At 42.4% G+C, this 13231-nt stretch overlaps 1 long non-coding RNA gene across 1 annotated transcript in view; it reads right to left on the minus strand.

Moving 5' to 3' along the window:
* Positions 1 to 548: 548 nt before the first annotated feature.
* Positions 549 to 13231, minus strand: part of LOC117677357 (uncharacterized) — a 55607-nt gene continuing 42924 nt past the window's right edge. The window contains exons 2-3 of the long non-coding RNA XR_004594770.3: positions 2255 to 2453; positions 549 to 700 (exon numbers count right to left, since the gene is read on the minus strand). This is a non-coding gene — a long non-coding RNA (uncharacterized LOC117677357). The remainder of the gene's footprint in view (positions 701 to 2254; positions 2454 to 13231) is intronic.

Consider the following 13231-nt stretch of genomic DNA (forward strand, 5'->3'; position numbering starts at 1 on the left):
ATCATAGTAATCATAAATACACTGATCATGAATCATAAGATACAACTCTTAGCAATAGTCATAGGACACTAAATAAGAAATCAACATAAATCATACTAGGAAACTAAATAAACAATATAAATCCTAAAGATACAAGCAACAAAGTTATAGTCATAAGTAGAAAAGGAAATAGATAACTAGTGGTTTTCTACTTCCTTCCTCTGAGATATCTGTTCAGCTTTCCAGAATACCAGACTAAGAAGTCACTACTGTTGCTCCTTGTTAAATTTTTGAGGCTATGTTTGAGTATCTGCTGAGCCACATGCAATCTAATCATCATAACTCACTCTCCACCACCTACTTTATACCTCCAGCCTTAATGCTTCCAAACAGGCTAAGGAAGTTGTAATATCATCCTGCAATAGATCGAGGTAGAACACAGACGAAATGAGCTAGCTTTGAAGTACTTAGTGGCTTTCGATATTTAAAAGGAAAGAATTAAAGAGAACAGGAAATATGAAATGCATGGCACCTCCCTCTTCCCAAGCTTATTTAAAATCATTTTGAGATAATAAAAGATGTTGCTTTCCAGGGATTATATATGAAATCAGTTTCAAACATTGCAAATAAACCATTTTTGTATTTCTGATTTTTTTCTCTCCTTAGGATGAATATGATTCCCATTCATGATGTCTCCAAATCTGGCTTAAAGGTACGAAACCTGAAGAAGACAGAACAAGCATCTTAAATTACTAATTAACAGAAGAATAGCAAACAGACTGAGCAAACCTGTGGCTCAGACTTCAACACAATGCTGAAATAAACTATAGTCCTGTTTAGATTTTTATTGCTGTTAATTTAATCACACATAGATCAGGGGAGGGGGGAAACAAGACAGCAAAAATTAAACAACTGATGAACAGGAGTATAGGTTGTCCTAGTTTAGTGACCACAACTGCAACTGGAAACTCAGCCATTGAGCAAATCAGTCACTAAATGAAAGTACGACTGTGCTTATGGTCTTACTTCAGCTTTCCTGTGTTTTATAGACCTGCAAAGGTGGTAAATGCAAGGAATGATTGCAAAGTTACTTTTTCATCACCATTGAAACTAGAAACAGTTGTGAAATGAGGCTGTTAGGATATGGTTTGAGCCTAACAAGTTGTCCAGGCAATATATGTGTTCTGTGACTTTAATATGAATATGTATTGTGTGACTTTAAAGTTTTACTGCTGATTCATTGTAATGCTGAGTCATGCTGTAATTAGATAATCACTGGTTGTGAACGTATTTAAGAAAGGTACTGTAAAGTATTCAGTTGATGATAAGCTACCATTGTGTGTGGAGTTGCAACCATTGTGCTATCATCGGTTGGATGGATCTGCTACAGTGGTGGGTTCCTCCCGGTTCGGTCCGGTTCGGCCGAACCAGTAGTGGTGACGATATGACGTCACTGAACCGGTTCTCCCCCCCGCCGCCCTCCCACCCCCCCACCCCCCCACGTTATTCTTACCTTTTATTTGGTCCCACCCCCAATCTATTGCTGCCTCCTGAGTCCCAGCTGATGACTAGAGGGAAAAAAACTGTTTAAACTCTTGCTGCGGGGCTTCAAAGGGCCGTCCTACAGCTGATCAGTGTTAAAAGCAAACAAATGAGTCAGGTCGTAAGTGCGAGGACTGGTCGTAAGTGTGAGGACCTTCCAGAAATGACTCTGACCAGCTAGCCACGCCCACCTAGTCACATGACCTCCAAGCCACACCCACAAAATAAGCCACGCCCACAGAACCAGTAGTAAAATAATTTAGAACCCACCCCTGATCTGCTACCATCGTGGTTTGTGAAGCAGAGTGAGTTTGTTATTCTAACCAACTACTGTTTGTGTGGTAAGAAGAGTTTTTGTATCACTGGTTTAAAGACTATGAGACTGTTTTTTCACTATAAAGTAAACTTTTGATAAACCAGTTTGCATATCTCTTATTCATTGCTCTCAGCAACGTTTCTCTGTGCTTTACACTCTGCTGGTTGGTAACACAACAACGATATCCTTAACAGAGGCAGTCGCTAAAAAGGACCTGTAACAGCTTGGGACAAGAAATGTATCTGAGCAATTAGTGAAATACCTTTGTTGGTTGATTCAGATGTGTCTTCTTCCAAGGCAGAGCATTCCATAGCAAAGATCCCATAATGTAAAAGGTTCTGGCTTAGTTAACCATCTTGTACATTTCAAACCATATGTTGTTGCAAAGTGTCCAGAGCAGGGGTGAAATGCACTTACCTTGCTACGCTCGTGCGCGCCTCCTCCATGCATGAGCAGAGTCTTCTGCGTATGTGCAGAGGTTCAAAAATGGGACGTGATGATGTTTGGGTGGGTGGGCAGAGTCTCCCACCACCGGCCCTATCAGATCGCCCGAGCCAGATAGATCCAGCTGGATTTCATCACTGGTTCAGAATCACTTAGGTGAGATGGGCGGTGTCTAAATTTAATTAAAAAACAAACAAACGGAGATGTTTGCCCATCCACAGTTCAAGAAGCAAAGTCACTTCAAAGCTAGGCTGATACCTATCAGGAAAGGTGTTAAAAGAAATGAATTTCAGTGATCATAGTAATTTTTTAAAAATTCCCTTACAGATGTACAAGTATACATATATAGACATTTTGTGGAAATATTATCAGACCTTTTTTATGATGATGCCTATCTTTTGTTTTGTTTTTTACAAAAATATATTGTTTCTTTTCAATAATAATATCCAAATATTTTGTTGAAACAAATATCCAACCAGATTTTCACCTTAATTGCCCGCCCCCCAAAGCTTTTAAACTCCATGTAAGAGGAAAAGAGAAGAATTGGCTGGATACTACACCTTTGGTACAATTTTGTCCTGTCTAGGATGAATTAGGACCGTGATGGCGAACCTATGGCACGCATGCCACAGGTGGCATGCGTAGCCATATTGGTGGGCACGCGACTGTGGCCCTAGCTCAGTTCCAGCACGCATGCGTGCACCGACCAACTGATTTTCAGGCCTTCTGGTCCCACCGGATGTCTGGAAACTGGCTGTTTCTGTCCTCTGGAGGGCCTCCGGGGGGATGGGGAAGGCTGTTTTTGCCCTCCCCAGGCTCCTAGAAAGCCTCTGGAACCTGGGGAGGGTGAAAAACAGGCCTACCGGGCCCACCGGGCCATCGCATGCCAAAAGCAGGGGGGAGCATGGGGGGGTCACATGCACATGCGCAAGAGGGAGGGGTGCATTGAATTATGGATGTGGGCACACGCACCCGCGACACCCCCCCCACACGACCCCCGCTTTTGGCACGTGACGGCAAAAAGGTTAGCCATCACTGAATTAGGACATTTAAAAACATTTTATACATTTTATCCATTTTGATGAGTAGTTTACATCTGTAAAACTAGCTAAGAATTTGCTTTATGGATTCATTTGAAAGTATTTATACCCTCCCTCTAGTTTATATGAAGTGACATAAAAATGACTTTTCCTTACTATATTGGAGAGAGAGAAAGAGAGAGAGAGAGAGAGAGAGAGAGAGAGAGAGAGAGAGAAAGAGAGAGAGAGAGAGAGAGAAATACATGAGATAAGAAAACCACCATCACAACAGAAGGATTATCAAATGAATACATTCTACATGATTTTCATGTTATGTATAAATTATTTTGAAGTATACAACTTGAGTCCCTAGAGCCACAAGAATACCCCAAAAACCTTGGGTACAGCCTGGAGTGTCTCTAAAACTGCTGCCAATTATAATTTGTAATGAGTCAGTAAGGGCCGAAGATTAGATACATGTTAATTTTAATTGAGTTAATTGTAATTTTAATTAGATTTACATTCAATCAAATTCAGTTTTTGTCCTATCACTATCTCTTTGTTCTGGCCCCATAGATTTTTTGTGTGTGTGTCCCCAGAATACTACTCAAAACTCAAGAATGGTTTTTAGGACCTTTCCTCATTATTGAGTAGAGCTAGTGTTTTCTGCCAGTCCTTGAATTAACGAAAAAGGACCATACAATAATAGAATATAAGAGATGGAAGAAATCTTGGAAATTAGGTAATCGTCTTCTTATCCAGGCAGGAATCCATTTTCTATTATTCCCATAGATGGCCATATAGACTCTATTTAAGCGCTTTCTGAAAAGAAGAGTCCACATATCGTGATGTAATCTCTTTTATTGTTGAACTCCTCTTATTATTAAGAAATTCACCCAATTGAAATCTACTTCCTTGCAGTTTGAAATCTATGTCAAGTTTCCTGGGTCAACAGTGAATAAATCTAATCCATATTTTATTATTCCTTCCTATGGTCTTCTTATCTCCATGATAAAAATACCCAGTATCTCCAACCATTCCTCATAATATTTTTCCTCTAGGTCTTGGATGCCCTCCTTTGGACATGGTTCAGCTTGTCATTCATCTTGCAAAAATATGATTGATAACCATATTTCCTAACACATCATACAAATCATTTATAAACAGAATGATTTATACAACCTAGAATCAATTTCTGCTATGTTCCACTTGATATTTCCTGATTGACCTGGAGCCATTCATACACATTTGTTGGGCATAATTGTCCAACCAGTTCTGCACCCAATTAATTGTAACAAAATCTTACATTCTTCCATCTTGTCTGTTAGGTTTCTTTGGGTGGTTGGCACCAAATGTGCTGGTTCCATTGCTAATCCTTCTTCTTCTTCTTCTTCTTCTTCTTCTTCTTCTTCTTCTTCTTCTTCTTCTTCTTCTTCTTCTTCTTCTTCTTCTTCTTCTTCTTCTTCTTCTTCTTCTTCTTCTTCTTCCTCTTCTTCTTCTTCTTCCTCTTCTTCTCCTCCTCCTCCTCCTCCTCCTCGTCCTCCTTCTGCCATATCCGTCATCGAACATCGGCAATCATGTTGGTGATCCTATTTTTATCAACACAGAAAACTGCTGCTGAGTTTTGTCCAAACCAGTCCCTTAGATTTTGAAGCCATGATGTTCTTCTGCCTGGACCTTGTTTGCCTTCAATCTTTCCTTGAAGGATTAAGTGAAGTATGCCGTTTTGGGTTTATCATGCTTCTAGCAGACCAGGAGATCCTTAGCACCCCTGCCCCATTTAAGGGGTGGCTGTACTCGGGGCCATTGTTAGGTTTTGCCGCCATTAACATGATTTTTCTGGGAAATATACAGTATAGTGTAGTAGTCTTCCCTTAGCTTTCTATACCACTGTGCACATGCTGTTCAAGTGGCTGCCACCATACCATGTGCCCTTCTTCAGAAGCTGTTCTGACCAATGTGGTCTCCGCCTTCAGTTGATATTGATGAGTCAGCTGCCATTCACTAGGCCTGTTGGTACACCAGCGGTATTTGATTTCCTCCAACCCATCATTACAGAATAAAAGCCATAGTGGGTAGAGGCCCCCAATCCGCCACCCAGGGATGCACTCTGTGGGGGTTCCAGGCTCCCCCTAAGAGTGCTAATCTTTATCCTGCATCTATTGCTTTGTTTTAAGTGAGCACAGCTCTTTCATGTTAAAGGAGACAAAGCTTACAAGATTTTGTATACAGGTAGACCTTGCTTAAAGACTGTCCTTTCAAAGTTACAATAGTGTTGAAAAAGTAACTTTATGATAGGTCCTCACATTTATGACCATTGCAGTATCTCCGTAGTCACGCAATCACCATTTGCATGCTTCACAGCTGGATTCTGACAAGCAGAGGCAACAGAGAATATGGATGAGAAAAAATTGGGAACTTTGTTACTATATATGTATGCCATATGCACAAAAGACTACCGTATGCACAAAAATGGAAGGACACTTCAATTCCTACCATGGAAGAACGGTTGGCAGAAGTGGATGGAGTTGGCTGAAATGGCAAAACGGAGTACTTTGATTAAAAAAAAGAACATAAGTACTTTTGTTTCCACATGGAAACCGCTTCTGAACTTTGTGCTTGATGTGGAAAAGAATGAAACTCTGACTTTGGGTTTTACAGATTAGGCTGATGGATCTTTATAGAAATGACTTGTTCATACTATTGATACGCCAGTTGCGTCTCTTTCTGGATCGGGACTCCTTATGCACGGTCACTCATGCCCTCGTCACTTCTCGCCTGGACTACTGCAATGCTCTCTACATGGGGCTCCCCTTGAGGAGCACCCGGAGGCTCTAGCTGGTCCAGAATGCAGCCGCGTGGGTAATTATGGGGGCGACATAGTGCTCCCATGTAACACCTCTCCTGCACGAGCTGCACTGGTTCCCGGTGGTCTTCCGAGTGCGCTTCAAGGTATTGGTTCTCATCTTTAAAGCGCTCTATGGCTTAAGGCCTGGGTATTTATGAGACCACCTTCTGTCACCGATAACCTCCCACTAGCCAATCCGCTCCCACAGAGAGGGTCTCCTCAGGGTGCCGTCGGTCAAGCAATGTCAACTGATGACCCCCAGGGGGAGAGCCTTCTCTGTGGGGGCACCCGCCCTCTGGAACGAGCTACCCCCAGGAATACGACTGATCCCGGACCTCCATACTTTCCGTCGAGCTTTGAAGACCCCCACCCCACCCCCACCCCACCCCACCCCACCCCCACCCCCACCCCACCCCCACCCACAGGTCACCACTATCGGTTCACACCGGCTGAATACCACCACTCTTGGTAATACTCTATAACTTAATAAAAACAATGGGAAAGAAAATAGAGAATATGGCAGTAAAATTATAAGTCACAGTCATGTGATGTCTTGCTTGACAATAGTCTTGTCACAGTCATGTAATATTTTGCTTATTGACTGTGTTGCTTAACGATGGAGTTGCATGTCCTGATTGTGGTCATTAAGTGAGGACTAGTACCTTGAAAACCATAGAAATTTGGTTTTAAACTTAATACCATTAAGAACAACTCAGGATAGCCTGACTTGTGAGATTGGGAAGAAATGAACGCACTTTCGTGGGAATATTGGAGAGGCGAAGAAGCAGTTAAGTAAAGGTAGGGAAGAACTCTGCACTAATCTGTGTAGTTCTACCCTACTCCATATCTCAATAAAGCTTTAGAACTTCCTTCTTTTGTTGGTATCTCCCTAGAAACTGCAGCATTGCTTAGAAAGACAATATGGCACCCATAGGAGAGAAGCAGCTGCCCTTTAAATGTTCTTTCCACAAAGTGATAGCCACATTTCTCTGAGCATAACCCAAAACCAGACTAAAGACCTCAATGTCTAAATAACTTAACTGCATAGAAACACCGAATCTTGGGCCTTCCCCCCTTGACTTGGTAAAGGTGTTCTGACTGTATAAGAAAAGAATCCTCACAAAGTTCTATGCTACAAATACAGGCATAACATGGGCCTACAAGTATGCAATTACAGTGTTTTAAAAAAAAATCACTAAATCGAAAAGAACTTAGTCTCAACTTTGTGTGTATCTCCAGTCTTCTCTGAACAGGTTCCTCCAGATGTAATACAATCACAGGTTCCAGATTCTGGAAGCTACAGCCCCAACATCTGGTGGACTAGATTGAGACACACTGGGTTAAGCCATCCAGTCTCCCTAATTTATCCCTGCTGTTTGGAGAACGTTAAAATGAAAACTGATCTGGAAAAAAGGAGAAGGTGGGGGGGGGAAGCAGAGTACTCTAAAAAACTGCAAATGCAAATATGGAATGAAACTCAATTTGCCATTTTCTGAAACTTAGCATATGTTACTCAACAGATTGGAGAGTATTTATTGCATATATATTTTAATCAACCAGTGTGGATGATGACCCTTTCATTAATCTTTTCTTCCCACTTTCTCTTTCACTTCCTGGTATAAAGTACTTGGGATTTCCATTTAAATTCGATCGTTTATTTTTAACTTTTCAAAAATGTGTCTGAGTTCAGTGTTTATAATGCACGGTGTGTTGTCTGCTATTTGTCTGAATGAGAGCTGGTCCCCAGCCCTTCAAATCTCATGTGAATGGTAATATAACAATATATATTTCAGTTCTTCTGGAAATCACACTTTCCAACATTGTACAATTAAAATGTCTGCCACTGCTGCAGATTCTTACACATTTTCATTTGGGTAAACTGCCTAGTGCCTTATTAATGTCATATGTTAACTGACCAGATAGCACAAAGATAGTTGTAAGAGATGCTTTCCATTGTGACATTAGACTGCCTATGAAGAGGGAGAGAGGGAGAGGGAACAGGAGAGGGAGAGAAGGAGACGGAGATCGACCAGGGGTGGCAGGGAGGGAGGGAGGGGGACAGAGAGAGAGGGAGAGAAAGAGAGGGGGAGAGAGGGAGGGAGGGAGGGAGATCTTTGTCTGAAAGCCATTTATTTTATGCTCCTTTTTTTAAAAAAAAAACTGTCTTTGCTGTCTCTGGTGTATATTGATCCTACAGATGTTGTGGCTTGTAGTGTTGCATTTAGAATTTAGTTCTGCTTTAAGGATGGGATTCAATAGATGAAACTGATCTGACAGGCTTCTGGGGGGTGAGTTTCGAGGGATGGGAGAGAGTCAGAGGAAGAGGAAAGCTTTCTCATACAAAGCAAAGCAGCTGGTTCCAGGAAGAGAGGACTATTATCATACATTAGCACAAGGTTCCCTCATGCCCAGAAGCTAAGATTAGCAAGAATGCAGCTGCCAGACCACCAGCAATGGGGAGGGCGGGAAGAAGTCACCTTCTCATCTAGGCGAGAACCAGAAAAGCTAGGCTTCCATTTCAAAATTTACATATATTTTTTTCCGAGTCTAATTAATGTAGAATAAACAACAGTAGGCCACACAAGCTAGGAAAGATGGAGGTGGCAATATAACACATCTGGAGGGCATAAAACCAGGAAAGACCGCATTTCGGTCGGCTCTCCAGATACTGCTGTCTCTATCTCTATCTTGGCTCTCTCTCCCTCCCCCTGCCCCGTGGCCATATCCCAGGAGTGATGGATGCTGTAATCCGACAATGCCCCACCTCATTCATTCCTGATCGAATGGACAGAAAGTTGCAATCCAGAAAAGGTACTTTTACCTTTAGGTAATACTGCTCAATGAAATTTATTGCCACTTTGTCATCTACAGTGCTTGTTTCCAGACATTGCTTCTCTTCCACTTTTGCTCTGCTCGCTGAAGGAAAGAAGGCAGTAGGAATAATTTCCCCCACAACAGTAGTGGAGGTGTGACTAGGAAAGAAGAAACAGCAGCATCTGGAAAGGAACAAAGTGCTAGTGTGCTATCCCAATTCCAAAAATTGAATTTCTTTATTACTTATTCTTCTCAGACCATGGCAAAGCAGTACAAGATAACCCTTTACAGTACAACCAGGTTAATTATAGAATTCAGCAAAAAAGAGAACAGATCTTCAATACTGATCTCAGGCTATCCCAGCGGGACTGCAAAAATCCAGACAGCCAATATATGGCAGTACAGTTGCTTGCATCTCCTAGTCATCATCTCCTGGTTCCTGGATTTTTTGCAGACCAGATATGGTAGACCGAACTTTCATGGCTGCCAGCCTGGGAATGCTGTGAAAATTATAAGTGAATCAATCAGTGCTGTCCAAGCAATGAAAAATAGCATAGAATCAGTGTGTTACCTCTTCCCCTGTTTGTGTGTTTGTTTGTTTGTTTGTTTGTTTATGAAACTACCTCCGTCATAGAGGGACTCTGGATGGTGTACAGATAAAATATCAAACCACAAAAGAAGAATATAAAATGCAAATGGCAAGGATGAATTAAAAACCCAATTTTTAAAAAAGTCACCAAATGTTAATTAAAATACGGGGGTGAGGGGTGGAGGCTTTCAAAGCGCTAACCAGCCCCATGGCTGCATGCTGCTTTGCGAGCCCCAAATAAGGCTGCACAAACATGTTTTTACACTTTTCTGGAAAGCCAGCCTCACTTTAGGGAGGGGGAATGGAGAGTGTTCCACAGGGCAGGGGCAAAGGCAAGGAAAATTTAGGACCCTGCCAGTTGGAATTCTGCCTGATGGGATCTGCAACATATTTTTTCCCTTCTTGTTCGGGTAGGATGGGATGATGTCAGGGGTGGGTTCCACTTACCTTTTCTACCGGTTTGCAGCGGGAGTGCACGCGCATGTGCAGATCACCCATAATGACGTCGTGGCGGGTGGGCGGAGCCTCCCGCCGGTTTTACTACCAGTTCTATAGAACCGGATTGAACCGGGAGCAACCCACCACTGGCTGATGTAATTGAATGAATTCCCCCCCCCCAAATCCAAGCAGTTTATTTATATGCCACCCTTCTCCGGAGACTCAGGGCGGCTTACAATGCATTAAGCAATAGCCTTCATACTTTTGTATATTTTATAAAAAGTCAGCTTATTGCCCCCACAAACCGGGTCCTCATTTTACCCACCTTAGAAAGGATGGAAGGCTGAGTCGACCTTGAGCCTGGTGAGAATTGAACTCACAGTAACTGCAGGCAGCTGGATGTTAAATGCTGCCTTAGTAGGAGGCATTAGCCTCCTATGCCACTCAGGCTCTATTATAGTTGCTATAATGAAGGCCACTCTCTCTCTCTGACCCGCATTAAATTCCATGAAAATCAGTGGGGGTTGCCCTCGGTTTGGACCGGTTCTATAGAATGGCAGTAAAACCGGCAGGAGGCTCCACCCATCGATCCTGACATCATCAGAACGCTTCTGCGCATGTGCAGAAGAGCGTGCGCACGAGCGAAGCAAACACACATGCACAGCCCCACTGCGAACCGTAGTAAAGATAAGTAGAACCCACCCCTGACTAAAATCATGGAGATGCTTCATTCAGCTTGGGTGGAAACTGAACTGGTGATCCTGGGGAGATCGTAAGGATCGGATGAAGTGTGAGCTTCTAGTAGGGATAGGAAAAGACAAGATTAAAGAAGTTAATTGGTGTAATGGCTGTAATTGGATCAACTGCAAGATAATTAGAGGATAAACAGCTCTTTGTACAGTAACCATATTTTTTTCAAGGATTAAAAAAAAATGTTGCATTTTTCTATTTTGTGGAAATTTATACAATTGATACAAGCAGGCTTTTTTTTTATCTTTGTTGTCTGGATGGTAGAAGAACACCTAGGAGGGGTGGTATAGTAGAAGGAATAGCAGAATCGAGGGGGGAGTGAAAAAGGGGATCAGCCTAGAATCCCTACATAGCCACAAGCAAACTAAATCCAACTCCCCCCACCCCTGAGTGCCTTTGACACTAGCTCTAATCAGGTGCTGAGTGTTAGTTGAGAAGATTCCTGTGCATAGGCTTTTAGAAATAAATCAGCTTAGCTGAACCTTCACATTTTGGTCTTTTATGCCTGGCAGATGGTCATGATCATGCAATGAAACCTTCACACCTTTTTTAGGCATGTTGCCTGCAGGATATATGTAAAAAAAAAGAGAAAGAGAGATTGGGTTTCAGCCATGCAGTTCTGGCCCCCAACTTTACTTTTTTAAAAAAAAAAGTCTCTTTTTTATTACCTTTTTAAAGGACATCTCTGCCCAGGTGTACATGCATTTGGTGAAACAGATGGGAAATAAGCCTCCCATCCTTGAACAGAACTTGGCTGTCACTCAAAGTTACAGTTGTGGTTCATGGTGAGGAGCAAAAGGAAAATTTGCAGCATGGTTTTAATGCTATCAGAAATGGGAGACCAGTGGCTTATTAGGATGTACTGAGCTCCTATGATTAAACTCAATCAATTTCCAGTTATTATCTGTTTTTCCCTTACAGGGCAAAATCTGCAAATGTCTAATGTTTAGTTCAATCTTCTTTGATGCTTTCTCAAGGTCTGCAGTGTTTCTGCACACACAAAAATGGAAAACCTAGTTATCCCAGAGATTTGTCTAATCTTATTCCAGAAGCCAAAATCTTGCTTCTGCTAGCTGAGGTTTAGCATCTGTATTCTCTATCAGCAGCTCAGTAATTCATGTAATGAGATTATTTATGAGTCATATACAAGAGCTTGCTTGGTTAACAATTTCTTCTTCTCCTTCTTCTCCTTCTTCTTCTTCTCCTCCTCCTCCTCCTCCTCCCCCCCCTCCTCCTCCTCCTCCTTCTTCTCAGTGCAAACTTCTCCAAATGGATTTATGACTGCAGGGCTGAAAAGTAGCAAAAGGTAACTGTTTCTAAATGATGTGCTGATGATGGTAACATGTGCATCCATCATCCAATTTTCATGAACTCTAAAAGCCAAATCGGGAACTTCACGACTAAGACAAGGACTTTATCCAGGAACATCTATACTAGTATATCGCTGTAATTTCTTGATCCGTTGACCATGCTAGTTAGGACTGATGAGTTTGAAGTCCAAAACAGTTGAAGTACCATGTCATCTCTTTAGGGTATGTGGGAGCATTCAACTATGTAGACAAGAACATGCAGTTTTCTTAGCGAGATTTTTTGGAAGTGGTTTGCCATTGCCTTCTTCCTAGAACTAGGAAAGTAACTGGCCCAAAGCTACCCATATGGCTTCAAGGCTCAGGTGGGACTAGAACTCATGGAAGCTGGAGTTTCTGGTCTGTCCCTTTAACTATTACACCAAACTCATTCTCTATCTTGTTACCTCCCCTTGTTTTAATCTAATGAGGTATTTGAGAAACTATACACTGAGATCTTAGAGAGGATTCAAGATTCAGCAGAATACAGATGAGCCTTATTGAATCCCAGGGACATATCCAGAAAAATCTCTAGTCAGGTGGTGTTGTGGCCCGCTGTCCAGATTCGGACAGTGAGGAGGTTGGGGACGAATATGGGCCAGTCTTGGAGTCTGGGGAAGGCTTGGATGAGGGCTCTGAGTCAGAGGCAGAGAGGGGGCCAAGGCCATCTGGTAGTTCTTTGCTGCCTTCGGAGTCTCCAGAGTCTGACATCAGCGAGGCAGAAGAACAGCATCGGTCTGTTCCCAGTGTGCGCATGCGCAGAGCTGCCAGAAGACAGGAACAATTAAGAAAATAGGGTCGGCTTGGGAGTAAGGCTTGGAGATGATTGGCCCCTCCCATAAGACATAAAAGAGAAGCGAATGGGATGTGAGCTTTTGCAGGAAGCAATTAGTTCATCTGGTCGGTAAAAGCTCTAGAAAAGTTCTGTTTGACTCTGTGCTAAGTTTGGCCTTGCCTTGCGTGTGGCAATTAGTTCTCTGGCAGCATTCCAAGGGAGATAAGGTAGGTTTGTAAATACTCCCCTGATAGACTGTTTGAGAAGCCTTTCGGACTGGGAATGACAATAATTCACAGCCGTATGAATTAAAGAGGTTTGCCGGGACTAAGTTTGTGCTGTATACTTTCTAAGGAAGCCTAGATCAGAAC

Source organism: Pantherophis guttatus, chromosome 3 (assembly GCF_059756535.1).
Source record: "Pantherophis guttatus breed Tessera chromosome 3, ASM5975653v1, whole genome shotgun sequence".
NCBI lineage: Eukaryota > Metazoa > Chordata > Lepidosauria > Squamata > Colubridae > Pantherophis > Pantherophis guttatus.